Genomic DNA, 13,898 nt, shown 5'->3' on the forward strand with positions numbered 1-13,898 from the left:
AGCCTCTGGATTTAAGGTGTTAAACTTTGGCTATGAAGATAGCCAGTCAGGCTGTAATACAGTACATTTTTTAACCCATACTTAAGTCCATTCTGATACAGGATATCAATTCAGCACAAGCTTATATCTAGGCACTCTTTTGAGTCCTCTGGACTTTTGTGGTACTTAAAGTTGAAGGGAAGTCTGAACACCACCCAGTATGGATGTCTGGTCCTCAGGGCTGGGGGAGGCTAGAGCTAGAAAAGACCTATTTGATCTCCGAATTCACTTGTTCTACAGTACAAGTTATAGAACTGTTACCATTAAAAAGTCAGCAGTTGCTAACAGTTACTACAGTCTTTCACCTGATGTTTAATGCCTATTTTCTGTTCCAGGTATAGGGGAAACAGTAGTATTGCAGACCAACTAACAACTGGCAATTACTGATATTGTAATGATGGCCTCTGGAGGGTTGTAATAGAGGGAATTATTTAACATTGCAAAGCAATGTTGTATTTGTTTTCATTTGTGTTAGAGCATTGCACCATCTCACCAGAGTCAGCAAAACATAAAGGAATGTCAGCACCTTCTGTAGGAATGCTCTTCATTATTGAAGTCCTCAGCCCCCTGTTATAAGCCTTCCTCAAAGCTAAGAGAATGGCATTGAGGACCAGCTCCTCAGAGGGAGGCTTCAATGGAACAGCAGTCATTTACCTCCTGATCCTTTAACTAGATTCCTATCAAAATGCAAGAATGCACTTGAGAACCATTACTCTTTTCAAAGCCCTGGTCTTATTTTGCAGTTGTTGTTGTCACAATGAAGGAGGTAACAGCCCCCAAGACCACTGGGGATTTAAGCACTTGTTTTCTACTTCAGCCCTCTACTTCAGCCTTAGCACTGTCTCAAAGAGGATACTCCTCATTTACAACAAGGTAACTGAATGGAGAAATAGACTCAACATCTGCAGTCCTGGGTAAGTTCTTTTTCTCTGTCTGATGTCTAGTCAACATTTTAATCTAGTAATTAATAAACAGATCCTAAACTCAAACAGCCTCTTCTCCCCAAATTTGCATGCATCTAATTATCTGTTGCACATCAAGGCTATCCAGTAATGGAAGGGCCTTTTTCAATTCCACTCTCAAGGTTTGTCATCTTCAAGTTCATGCTATTTATACATAATCACAACTTGACAAAGCAAGACACAGAATACTTTTCAATTCTGGCCTAAAAGCAGTGTATCAGTGGAGGCACTATTGAAAAAAGAGCAACACACTGTAAAGTCCTTTTATTACTTTTAGCAAACATTATAATCAACATAGGAGTTAAAGTTAGTTTCTTCTGCAATTACAATACAATAACCTAAAAGAAAGCTGCCCAAGGAATACGCCTATTGAAAATAAGACCTGACCTGCTTCATGCTACTAAGACAATTGGAGAGTTTTTGCTCTGTGTTTTCCATGCGTGTAACTAGAAAACAATTGTGCTCGACCTTCACAGTTAGTAAACAAAGCCAAAAGCAAAAGTCAGACACATCTTTCAATGTGCTTCTTTGTATAGGGCGCATCTACACATGATGCTATATTAAGGCAGCAATGTGCTACAGTGACACAGTGTCCATGGGCATCTACACGTGACCAGCAACTACTTCGCCATAGTGGCATGCTCCCCCAGTATAGCGCGCCACTATGGTGAAGTAGCTGCTAAAAATAATTTTGAGCTGCGTGTATAGCACAGTATGGGCTGCACAGGTAGAGTGCAGAAGAAAATTAACTGCTTCCAGAGGAGTGAGGGATAAGCTAGCTTTTGGCGGGGCTCGACTACTTTGACTCTACTCTAAGTAAGAGCAAAATCTGGCCTAGAGTAACAGGCATTAAAAGTGGGTGCATCTACATTTGCAATTAATGCAAAGGAATAAACTCCAGAGCAATTTGATTGGGATGCAGCAGGCCTGGGCTGGTAGGGGGCATGGGGCAGTCAGTCCCGGGTTCTAGGTAGCAGTGCCAGACAGTGGAGTGGCTGACTGGGGCACGAGTGTGCTGAAAATATAGAGCTGTATGGTTAGGTGGCAGGCAGGAATCTGGGCCTCTGCTGCCTGGGTCAACTGGAAGTAAACTGTGTCAGAGTCTACACTTGCATTTAACTGCAGTTATTTATTCCGCTGTAAGACAGTACTGTCTTATAGCAGAATTAATTAGTTTACTGTGGCCCAATACAACTGTATGTGTAGACAGTTACAATTTAAATAATTTACAAATTAATCTATTCTGCAGTAAAGTGCATGTGTAGATGCACCTTCTGATTCTGAACCAAAGAATGGGCATATCATCAACATGTGGTAGGTGTATTACAATCCCCCTTCTGAGAGCAGGTCTCTATTGCTCCAACTATTGTACCAACAGACACATAACAAGAGATGGTCACTGTGCCCAATGAACTTATAGACTAAACAGACTAGAGACAGAAAGACAGTAGAAGTAGCAATATCCCCATTTTACAGATAGGGGATTGAGGCACAGAGAGGACAAGAAATTTAACCAATAACATGTGGTCTGTGGCAGAGCTAAGAACAGACCATAGCTCCTTCTGAATTCCAGTCCTTAACCAAAAGAACATCCGCCTTTTCAGTTAGTTCTAGTTTCCTACCCATGTCATCTAATATTCCATTTAAATCTACAAGAATTGAAAGTGCCTTCTATGGTCCACACCTATTGCTCCCAGATCCCGTGTACTAAATGCCCTAATGTAGCTTTTTAAATCAATAACTACCGGGACCGTTGTTGGCTGTGGGGAAGAGCAGAAGAAAAGAAGTAGGTATTAGAACTGTTGGTATCTCCTTCGGCTTCTGCTGAAATACAGGGTGTCCTCTTGGCTAGGATGAATATCTGGTCCTCAGTATCTGTATCTGATAAATGAGTGAAAGAATGAGTTTTGAGCTGTCATTCACTGATATTTTCATTGTGTTTTGAGATCTCAGCTAAGACAGTACAGTTGCTGCATGCAGTTTTGAGCATGCATTTGTTGGCTTTCACTGGCATCCAAATCCTCCCCAGAAAATAAAGCATTCTGAGTGCACTCCACAAGTCAGCTGGTGTGCAATATTGTTAATACTTACAGGTATAAATATAGTTGCACATCCCACCAGCTTGGAGAGGATTAAAACAACAAACAGAGGAACTGGGAAATTATTCACACCAAGCTTAGATTCTGTCTGCTGTGTTTCAGCCTGGAGCAAATTTCTACCCCAGAGGCACAGGCCCATGAGAATAAAAGCTTCTGAAGGGAATGCTGACATGTCCGGATCGCTGGCAGCACAAACACACATTTTTGAACCACAGACAGGAACTGCATTGCATACATTTTTATTAGAATAAAATTGTTTCCCTAGGGATTCATGAAGGAAGCCCTTCATGCAGACTTAAAGTGCAATTCTCCTCAATGTGCAGGTGGAACTCCCAAAGGTAGTGTTTTCTGCATAGGACAACCCTCAGCCTGGCCTCCTTGCACAGTGAGAGTCATTAGAAGAAATGCTGAGCTGTATTAAAGAGAGGAAACAACCAACACTGACAAGTGTTTAAATCCACAACCATGACATATACTTGTTGTTGTATTGGGAGACACCACCACAGCAATCATGTCTCTTGCTAGTAGTGTCTGCAAATGGCTGTGTCTACTGCTTCCTGATGGAATCAATAGTGCTTGGCCCCAAATTCAATCAAGTGATGAAAGTTAAGAGGATGCTTAAGTCTTTGGCAAAACACAAAGGATGGGCTTAAGCCAGGGGTGGGCAAAAGTCCAGCCCATGGCGGACTCCATTTCCGAGCAGCCCCTGCCTGTGTTGCTAAGGCCATTTTCCATGGAGACCTCAGTAGCAACGGCAATGTAACATCATGGGGCCAGAATTTCCATGGAGACCAGGTGCAGCACTGTTGGCACAGGGTGCGTGGCTGGGCAGGGAGCTGCTCTGGGACCAGGGCTGGGATCTTGCACTAGTGACATCGTGGTCCAGAGCCAGGTCAGAGCTGTGATCCACTGCCCGCATGCTGCTCTGGACCCCACTCCTAGCAGCTCCCCATCCAGCTGAAGCAGCTCCCCATCCAGCCATGCACCCTGCCAGCACTGCTGGGGCTGGTCTCCATGGAAACCCTGGCCCCATGCTGTCACAGCACCACAGGTACTGGGGTCTCCATGGAAACCGGACAAAGCGATACAGGCAGGGGCTTCTGGGAAATGGAGTCTGGCCATGGGCCAGATCTGCCATATTGTCCATCCCTGGCTTAAGCACATGCTTTGTTAAATTTGAATTAGCTTTATTGCAGGAACTACCAACCCCCTCCCAGTAATACACTGACCAAAAGAACCCCACCACTTCCCATTGGACAGCAAAATACTTGCTCCTCTCTTAGGTTTCTAGGAGAGACTGTCCTCAAACTAATCCTGTTGCCAGACAGTTACTTCAAAAGCCAACTGAATTCTAAGGGGCTGTTTTTCAAAAGCCACCCCGCCTACCCCACATCAAGCACCTTCACTTTTTTGTGGTATTACACTTGTGTGTAGGTCAGGGCTGTTCAGTCGGTGGCTTGCAGTCTGCATCTAGCTCACAAGGGGTTCAGTTGCAGCCTCTGGGCTCCTGCTGGGCCATCACTTCCCACATCAATTTGGCAGAGTCTCTAGGTTCCAATAATAAACTGGGTCTCTAAGCTCCCACTCCTCCTTCCAGCTTTTGCTGCCTGCCCCCACACCAGGGAGTGCCCTCATGGGCACCCGATATAGCAGTGTGGAGGGAGGGGCTGCACTTACATGCTGCAGTGGTGGGAGAAGGTGAAGATGCATGGTGCAATGGGGGAGACTGGCTGGGGGGGGCGGGGGGATGAGGAGCTGTGGCCTGTCATTTTGTGACCTGTAGACATATGGCCCCTGCTACTGTGGCCTGCAGGGCATTTGGCCCTGGTTGGTTCATCTTGATATATGTGATAGGATTTGTATATGAAAAAAACATTTTGGAAGATAGGTCCTAAATATGAGGGCCTGGTTATCAACTACGGTAAGTCTACTGTATATCATCTGGTCCCTTTACTTTTCAAGAGAGGTCTAAATAGGCCTTGATGTAAATGAGGATCAGACTTTCATCCATATCACCTGCACCTGGTCCAAAAGAGATGTTTAGATGCTCATAACTGGGCGTGTCTACACATGCATTTACACTGGCTTAAATTTACTGCATAGTAAGTGGAAATAGGCTGGAATCTATGCTTGCAAATGTTAAAGCACATTAATGTTGTATGTGGACTGACTTGGGACTAAAATTAGCTGCGTTACCAATCTGTAAGGCATCTACATGTGCGGTAACTAATTGGACGTAAATTTTATATCTGCATGATGCAGGTAACACATTTTCACTCAAGCTGGTGTAAGTCACCCTATTTACTACATAATATGGGCACGCACATGTAGATGCATGCCTATGCTGCACAGTAATTTTGGTTACTGCACAGGAAATGCGCATGTGTAGACACATTCACTGAGCAGCTGGCAAATCAACAGCTGGTGCCAAAAATGGTACAAATAAGGAAAGAATTCCCCCCCCTTTTCCTTTAAACTGCTCTATATATTAATTAACCATTGTCTATGAGCCCTGTTTACCAAGCTGTAAGCAATATCCCATGTCCCTAAATACAACCAATACTGTTTGAAAGTGACTATATTCAATACAGTCAAAGAAGTAGGGAAACCCACATTTTCCTAATCTACCACAAAGGTTAGCAGAAGATCAGACACTACAGCTACTTTAATTTTAGAGATGGTGAACTTCTATAAATCCCACTGAAACCAAGAGGAGCTATAAGTGCTTAGCACCTTTGAAAATCAGATCACAGGCTTTTATTCATAAATAATTATCTGGCCCATGGGTTCTTTTTCTGAGATTTACTTCTGATATTTATATATATCTTTACTTCATTGGCTCTGAAAAGGCTTGGGCAAAAGAGTGGGAATTTTGTCAGATTATGTCATGTGCCATTGAGTTATACAACAGCAGCTAAAATTTTCTATAATTAAAGCAAGTACCTAGTTAAAATGTCAGGAAGTGATCAGAGCTCTTTCATCTGCTTTGACACTTGGCACATGTGAATGATTTCTGCTGACACTGGAGATACTGCGGCAGTCATTTCTTCCTTCACTTTAATACTCAAAACAATAACATTTCAGATTATCCTAAACTGCAGGGCAGGGATGCGGGGCAGGGGATTAAGGGAAGAGAGGAGACTTTGACAGAGAAATCTGATTTACAATGTAAATAATTCAAAATCCCTACATTTTGGGGAGGGAAATAATATTCCTCCATGATTGTTGATTGTGGCAGATACAGAATTCTTGTGCAAATTGGTTTAACAAGGCTATTTAGAGACAGGCTAAGAACGAGCTTTCTACTCTTCTGGAAATGGGGTACTTACTAGGGATGTGCAAAGTAGGTCCTATTCAATTCAGATTTGGCTTGAATGAGGGACAGTGATTCAATTAATTGATTCAGATCACTGTCCCTGATTTGATTCAGCCGAATCTGAAGACTTGGTCAAGTATTTATGCAGCTACTAAATGACTGTGCAGTACTTGGCATTACTGCGCAGTACCATCGCCTCCCAGTTTTTGGCCAGCACTATTGCACTGTAGCAATGAGCTACCATGCAGTAGCTTTTTACTACTGCACACTATCATCACCACAGTTAGTACCCGGCAATGCTACTGCATGGTAGCAATGAGCTACAGTGTAGTAGCTTGTTGCTACTGTGCCATAGCATCTCATGTAGATGGTCCCTGTGTCCGTGTTTTTCCTACTGCTCTTTGTGAGTCTTGTCTATCTAAATTGTGAACTGTCTGGGTAGGGCCAATAACTTACGATATGTTTATATGGCACCTAATGCAATGCGGTGAAATTTCAGTTGTGGCCTGATATGGTGATGATTGTAGTAATAATAATGATGATGTTGGTGGTGATGATAATAATATAGAGATGCAACTCCAGCTCCACAGGCAAGGAAAGGACTCAGTAGCAACAGCAACTTTTTGCCAGTGAAGTTTGGTAACTTCAGGGTCCAGTTTCTAGACAACACTGATCTACAATACACATCATTCATAATTAGGGACCTACTCAATTTACAGTGCCGTGGATTTTGCAGAAACTGAAATTGGACATTGTATGCAAAAAACATTAAAGAAAAAAACCAACACCTTACTGAAAATAAAATGCTGGCTCCCCAGTAGGAGGCAGAGGTTTTCATGGCCCTTGTTGGAGGGGGGGGGGTGTGAGGCCACTGATGTGAAGGGGGGCAGCCACCATTTTGGCTGCCCTCCTCTGTCACCCCCTCACCACTGATTAGCTGATAGGGCTGCCCATCATGCTGCCCCACCCCCTCAGTCAATCAGCAGTGTGGGATGGGGATGCACAACAGCTTAGCCAATCTGCTGAGGGGCGGGACCACATGGCAGACAGCCCTCTCAAGAGCTGGCTGCCCTGAGCCAACACTTTTCTCTTCCAATACTACTCAGGATTATTTTATGATCCTGACTCAAGCTACAAGGGAGGAAAGAATTAGAAGATGCTTAGGGAAACTTCTCCCCTAGTTTCTTTTTCTCTAGCTCATAGATAGAAATGTTTTTAGGGCAACTTCATATGCATATCCCAGACCCATGGATGGTAGATGCCTCCCCTGAAATGGAAGACTGTGGAAGCGTAGGATATAAACTAGGAAGTTTTTGTTTTTGTTTCTGAACTACATCTGGTCTAAGCATTAGAAATGTGATAAGCAGTTGAATAAATGACACTCCCTTACTCATCATATCTGCTGGCTTTATGCATTATGAGTCAGAGCTTTAGTGACAAAAATATGAGTTCATTAAGTTTTAACTCCTCTTGTTCTATAAAGCTAACACAGAGCTGGGCTGAAAAGCAGCCCATCTAATCCTCAAAAGAAGGACCTTAGGCACAGTCCAGGACTCCCTTCTCCTCCTCTTGTCCTTACCAGCATGGAAAAGAGAGAGAGATATAATCAGTGCATATTAGAGAGAGGAATAAATCATGGGCCTGCTGGCCTTGTAGTGGCTAAAGGAATAAAGCTTATGTTTCTCTTGGAACTTGAAGAGGAAATGCTGAAAATCCATGAAAAAACAGGCATTGCTCTTTTTCAGGAAGACAACGAGCCGGAAATGCTGTAAATCTCATAAGAACAAATTAGTCTCATGAGATTTCCAGGGCAGCCGTGATGATATGACTGGTTTGGCCTTGCATCAGGTAAGTATTCATATTTCAGATGGCTTCTGAGCCTTAGTGATTTGACCAGCACTTTTCAAGCCAGGAGGATCATGGGACTTGACTCACAATGCCACTGACTTGGATAAACTACTGTATTCTTCTTCCTAAAATTATGTGAAATCTTATAGTTTCAGTTCCCAGGAGCCCCTGAAAATATTTTTGCTGACTAAATGAAGAAGAAGCTGCCAAGGTCTGTCTGTTCTTGGCTTAACTGGTATCTTGCACAGGATAGGGACAACTGGGAATTTTATTGTGGCCCTGGGCACGCCCTGGGGCCTAGTCTAGCTAGTTTTTTCAGTGGTTGAATGGGTCACTAAACACATCACCCTGGGGGTGTCTCCACAGAAGTTTCCTGTGTAGTTGATTAATTAACTGTGCAGAAAATGTCTCAGCATGTACATTTGTGCCCTTCTTAGGGAGCACAAAACTAATTAACTCCACATCAGGGTAGAACTTATAAATATAAGTCCTACCCTGCTGTGGAGATTTTTGTGTGCACCAGTGCACATGTAGATCCTTCTCAGTGTGCTGTGGTCTGGCCACATGTTTAAGCTGTGCACCCAGGAGCTTCCTGGGAACAACAAACTGCAAAGCAATAAAACTCTTCAGTTTATTGTTGCACACTAATGGCATGTGTAGACACGTTCACTTACTTTTAGTTCCCTGCTTGTGCTAATAATATCAAAACAGTTCATAGTTACAGGTTGTGTCTATACAAGACACTTTACTTGAGATTAGAGCTAATTACTGCACAGTAAGTGTCACCCTGTAAATACAAGTAGCAAATTTTCTCAGGAGTAATGACTGCGCAGTATGGCATGTGTAGATGGCCAACCAGGAGTGTATGTGCTCCCAGGCAGCTGGACAGTGGGGGTGGGAGATTGCTCTCTGCCCCTAAAAGCTGCCTTTTGTTGGGGCAGGCTCTGCTACTGCAGCCTGGGAGCTCCAGACAATGTCCCCCTGCCCTGGCAGCAGGGCGCTCCAAGCCCCTGCTCCACTATCGGAGTGGGGCCTGGGGGATTCTTATCTCTCAGTCTTGGCTCTGTGACCTGCTGGGACCTCTCTGCTGGTGGGGCAGGGGGTATTATCCCTCCCCAGGCTTCAGTGGTGGAGCCTGCCCCAGCAGCAGGCAGCTCTGGGTTCAGGGAGCAATGTCTCAGCACCTGCCAGGAGACAGCTGTCTCCTGGCTCTATGCTCCCTGCCAGCCCCTGGGCTAGCACCCACAGGGATCCTAGAGTTCCCTCTGGCTGCTGCAGGAGACTAGTGCAGGGCCCATGGGGGCAGGAGCAGACTGCTGTCTTGTACAGCAAATCTGGTCCTGCTTACCCACATGTGTAAATGCCTTGCTCTGGGGTAATTTACTTTAGAGTAACCCCCCCACCCCCAGAGCATTTGCATGTGTAGACACCACCACAATGTCAAGTAGGAATGTCAGGTAGGAAGTAGAGTCCCGTGATAACTTGTTTCAAGTCTGGAAATTTGTTGTGGATAGCACTGTGCAAAATTAACTAAGCTTTGTCTCCATTTGTTTTTGTCTTGAAACCACCCATTGACCACACTGCAGTTGTTACTTGGCCCAGAGAATCCTATAAACTTTTGTTATACTAGCAAACCTCTTGTAATACCTGAAAGAGTTTGGGATGATAAAAAAAAGATTAAACTAAAACCTCAGGAGCTTTGAGACTTGTTAAACTTGTTATTGAAATTTGTGTTTATGCTGTGGGCCCTCATTCTGTCAGGCACTCAAAACACACCTGTCTTTTCTGAAACAAGAGAAGTCCCAAAGCCAACCTCATGGGAAACAAAAGTCAATGGGACAAATAAAGGTAGATACATCTCTAAATATCTGGCCGTGGCTGTAAAGCCAAGTGAAAACAAAGAACTTGTTGAAAAGCACTTTCAGCAGCTATGAGAACTTTATTAAAAATGGTAAAGGCTCTGAAGTTTCTTAGCACATAGGACACTTATACACAAGCTCTGAGGCTGCTTCAATGTGCTGGAATTCCAGTGTGTCAGAGCAGACTTGATTAATAGGATCTGCTGCAGCCTTCTAAGCATGAACAACTGGTGCCTTCCACGATTAGGTGGACACCAGGGCGGTGAGTGGCAAGCGGGGACCACCCACAGCCACTGCTGGCAGTGTTGGCAATGGAGGGGCTGGAAGGTGTGGTGATCAGCAGGCAGTGGGTGGCGAGCAGGGACCGCCTGCAGCTGCATCGACAGCAAGGTGGGGGTGACCATTGGCAGAAGGCAGCGGCTCCAATGGTGGCCAATCTCAGGGGGGGCATGTGCTCCCCCTATGCATCGCCTAGGCTCCTAAGTCTTAGGTATCAGTGTCCCCACACTTAAAAATGACAATGGCATTTAAACTAAAGCTTGTTGAAAGTCAAGCTCCTCCACTGCCATTTTTAAGCACAGGGATGCTGAAAGAAGAGACATGGCTCCAAGACCCCCTCTAATTAAAGTGTTGCCCCTCCCAACCCTGGAGCATGTGTAAAAGTGTCCATAGTATTTATTAAAGAGGAGGTCCTATCTGTACAGAAAATAATCCCAGTCTTTCTCTTGTAGATGGGAGTTATATAAGAGCCTGACCTACTATTCCAGCCAAGTCTTTGTTTGTGGAGCATGCTGGCCAGTTGCAATCAGCCTGACAATTTTCTTTCTTTCTCTTTGTTGTCATTGCAATGAACTGTCATTAAGGCAATCAATTCACCAGCTCCCTTCAGTGAACACAATATTTCAGCTGCCAGGCTGCTCTACTTTTTGTCACCGGCTAAGATATAACAAAGTAATATGCTTATGAATAAACAGGGCCTCCTGTTCTGAATGATTAGTCCTCTAGTCCTTTAATACTTAATAGGTATGATGATTATGCAGTGCCAAAATTATAATACCCCACACATGAGATACCTTGGAATGCTTAGTTTGAAAGTAGTAGTCAGATGTGAAAGAGTATGTGAAAACACATATTTTCAATTGTGGAAAACATATTTAAGTTATTTCCAAATTCAGTGTTGACATAAAAAAAATTAATGGGAAGCAGATCCTTTGAGTGCTAAACAAAATGTATAGCTGGAGGTTACATGTTTTCAAGGTATCCATTTCTAAGCACTTGGAGGAGGAGAAGGTCCTAGGAACAGTCAGTATAGATTCATTAAGGGCAAGTCATGCCTGAGAAACCTTCTGTGATGAGATGACTGGCTCTGTGGAATTGGGGAGAACAGTGAAAATGATATAACTTGACTTTAGCAAGGCTTTTGATATGGTCTCCCACAATATTCTTGCAAGAAGGCTAAAGAAGTATGGGTTTAATGAATGGAAAGTAAGGTGGATAGAAAACTGTCTGAATCATTGGGCTGAAAGGGTAGTAATCAATGGCTTAATGTCTAGTTGACAGCCATTGTTAAGTGGAGTATCTCAGGGGTCAGTCCACTTCAATATCCTCATGAATGATACAGAAGATAGGCTGGAGTGTACCCTTAGCAAGTTTGTTCATTACACCAACCTGGGGGGAGTAGTAGATATGCAGGAGGGAAGGGCTAGGATTCAGAGACACCTTGACAAAATTGGAAGATTGGACCAAAAGAAACAAGGTTCAGTAAAGACAAGTGCAAAGTCCTGCACTTAGGATGGAAGAATCCCATGCACTGGTACAGGCTGGGGACCGACTGGCTAAGCAGCAGCTCTGCAGAAAAGGACCTGGGGTTTACAGTGGACAATAAGCTGAATATGAGCCAGCAGTGTGCTTTTGTTGCAAAGAAGGCTAACAGCATTCTGGGCTGCATTTGTAGGAGTGCTGCCAGCACATCCAGGGAAGTGACTATTTCCCTCTACTCAGCACAGGTGAGACCACATCTGGAGTAATGTGTCCAGTTTTGAGCCCCCCACTATAGGAAGAATGTAGACAAACTGGAGAGAGTCTAGCAGAGGGTAAACAAAATGATTTGGGGATGGGGCACATGACTTTTGAGGAGAGGCTGAGGGTACTAGGCTTATTTAGTCTGCAGAAGACTGCATGGGGATTTAATAGCAGCCTGCAACTACCTGAAGTGGGGTTTGAAAGAGGATGGAGCTGGACTGTTCTCAGTGGTGGTAAATGACAGAACAAGGAGCAATGGTCTCAAGTTGCAGGAAGGGAAGTTTAGGTTGCATATTAGGAAAGACTTCCTCATGAGAGTAGTAAAGCACTGGAACAGGTTACTCAGAGAGGTGGTGGAATCTCCATCCTTGGAGGTTTTTAAGGCCTGGCAAGACACAGCATTGGCTGGGATTGGTCCTGCTTGGAGCAGCGGGTTGGATGAGATGACCTCCTGAGATCCCTTCCAACCCTCATTTTCTATGATTCTGTGTTAAACATGGTAGCTCTCAGGCATGTAGTGCACTAGCCCAGTGTCCTTCAGAGACTCTCTATGGTCAAGAAGTCAGGTACTGGATTTGACCTTTTGGATGCCCAAGCAAAAGAAGTGTCAATCAGTTTTCTGTATCTGTTTCTGCTAGGACTAGCCAAGCCCCATGATTTAATGGCAATTAAATGCACTGACATATAAGGGGCATGAATCTGGGTCTCATGATATGTTGCTTCCTCTCTGGAGTGGCTGCTGCTGGGTGTACTGCAGTTACAGCAAAGTGGGTGGGGGAGGATGGAGAGAAACATTTCACATGTCTCTCTAGCACCTGTCTCTTCCCACTTTTTGGGCAATTCTTATCACAGCATTGACACATCCCAGATGGGGTTGTGACTTCTTCTGCCAGACATATAGATCTGGTTGGTTCTGGTCCTTTGGAAGAAGAGGTGTAAGGGAATTGGGGATGTTTTTTTTCTTTAAAATGTTATATGGGATTTTTCTGCATATAATGTCCTTCATAACATCTGTATATTTTTAGGTGATACCAGGACTATTAAAACATAATCTAGTTAGTCCTGTCCAATGCAGTCAGCTGGGAAAGATGCATACTCTCATGCTTCAGGCCATAAACCAACCAATAATTGATGGGACTGGGGGAAAAAAAACAGCTCTGGGGCAATCTATTCCACAACTGCACACTTGAGGTTCTATTAAGAGCAGGCAAGACAGACACTTGATGGGGATAGATTAGTCAAGGATGATCCTACCTTGAGCAAGGGAGCTGGACAAGATGCCCTCCTGAGGACCTTTTTAACCCTAATATTCTATTATTTGTTGAGCTGTTAAGGGGTTTCTGGTGCCTTTCTCTGAGGCCTCAGGTACTACCCACTGCTAGTGGCTGATAACTGAGCAATGATAAACCAATGGCTGCTTTCAGTGTGGTACTGGATATGCTGAGAGAGTTACACATTCCCCTTCTCTTACTCACCACTAGGTGTTTACTCCTGCTAAGGAAAGAGAGGGGAGCCTTGGGTGAGGGAATGGAGTTTCTGACTAGATTTAGACAGAATCCTCTGGGAAAAACTCAAAGTCTTAAAAGCTCAGCATGGCCTTGAACAAACTCACTCTGCTGAGGTTTCCTATGGTTTAAAACTGCTTTTTTCTGCTTTGTCATAAAAGATCAGACACAGTGATTGCTTGCTAATGGCTGCATATGATAAACAGCCAGGTGAAACGGCATGGCTCTGAATCTCATGTTTTGTTTCT

At 44.1% G+C, this 13,898-nt stretch overlaps 1 protein-coding gene across 2 annotated transcripts in view; it reads right to left on the reverse strand.

Moving 5' to 3' along the window:
* KCNC1 (potassium voltage-gated channel subfamily C member 1) overlaps positions 1-13,898 on the reverse strand; it is a 180,602-nt gene that overhangs the window by 22,336 nt on the left and 144,368 nt on the right. The window lies entirely within an intron of this gene.

Source organism: Crocodylus siamensis, chromosome 2 (assembly GCF_052110815.1).
Source record: "Crocodylus siamensis isolate JL-2025a chromosome 2, ASM5211081v1, whole genome shotgun sequence".
Classification (NCBI taxonomy): domain Eukaryota; kingdom Metazoa; phylum Chordata; order Crocodylia; family Crocodylidae; genus Crocodylus; species Crocodylus siamensis.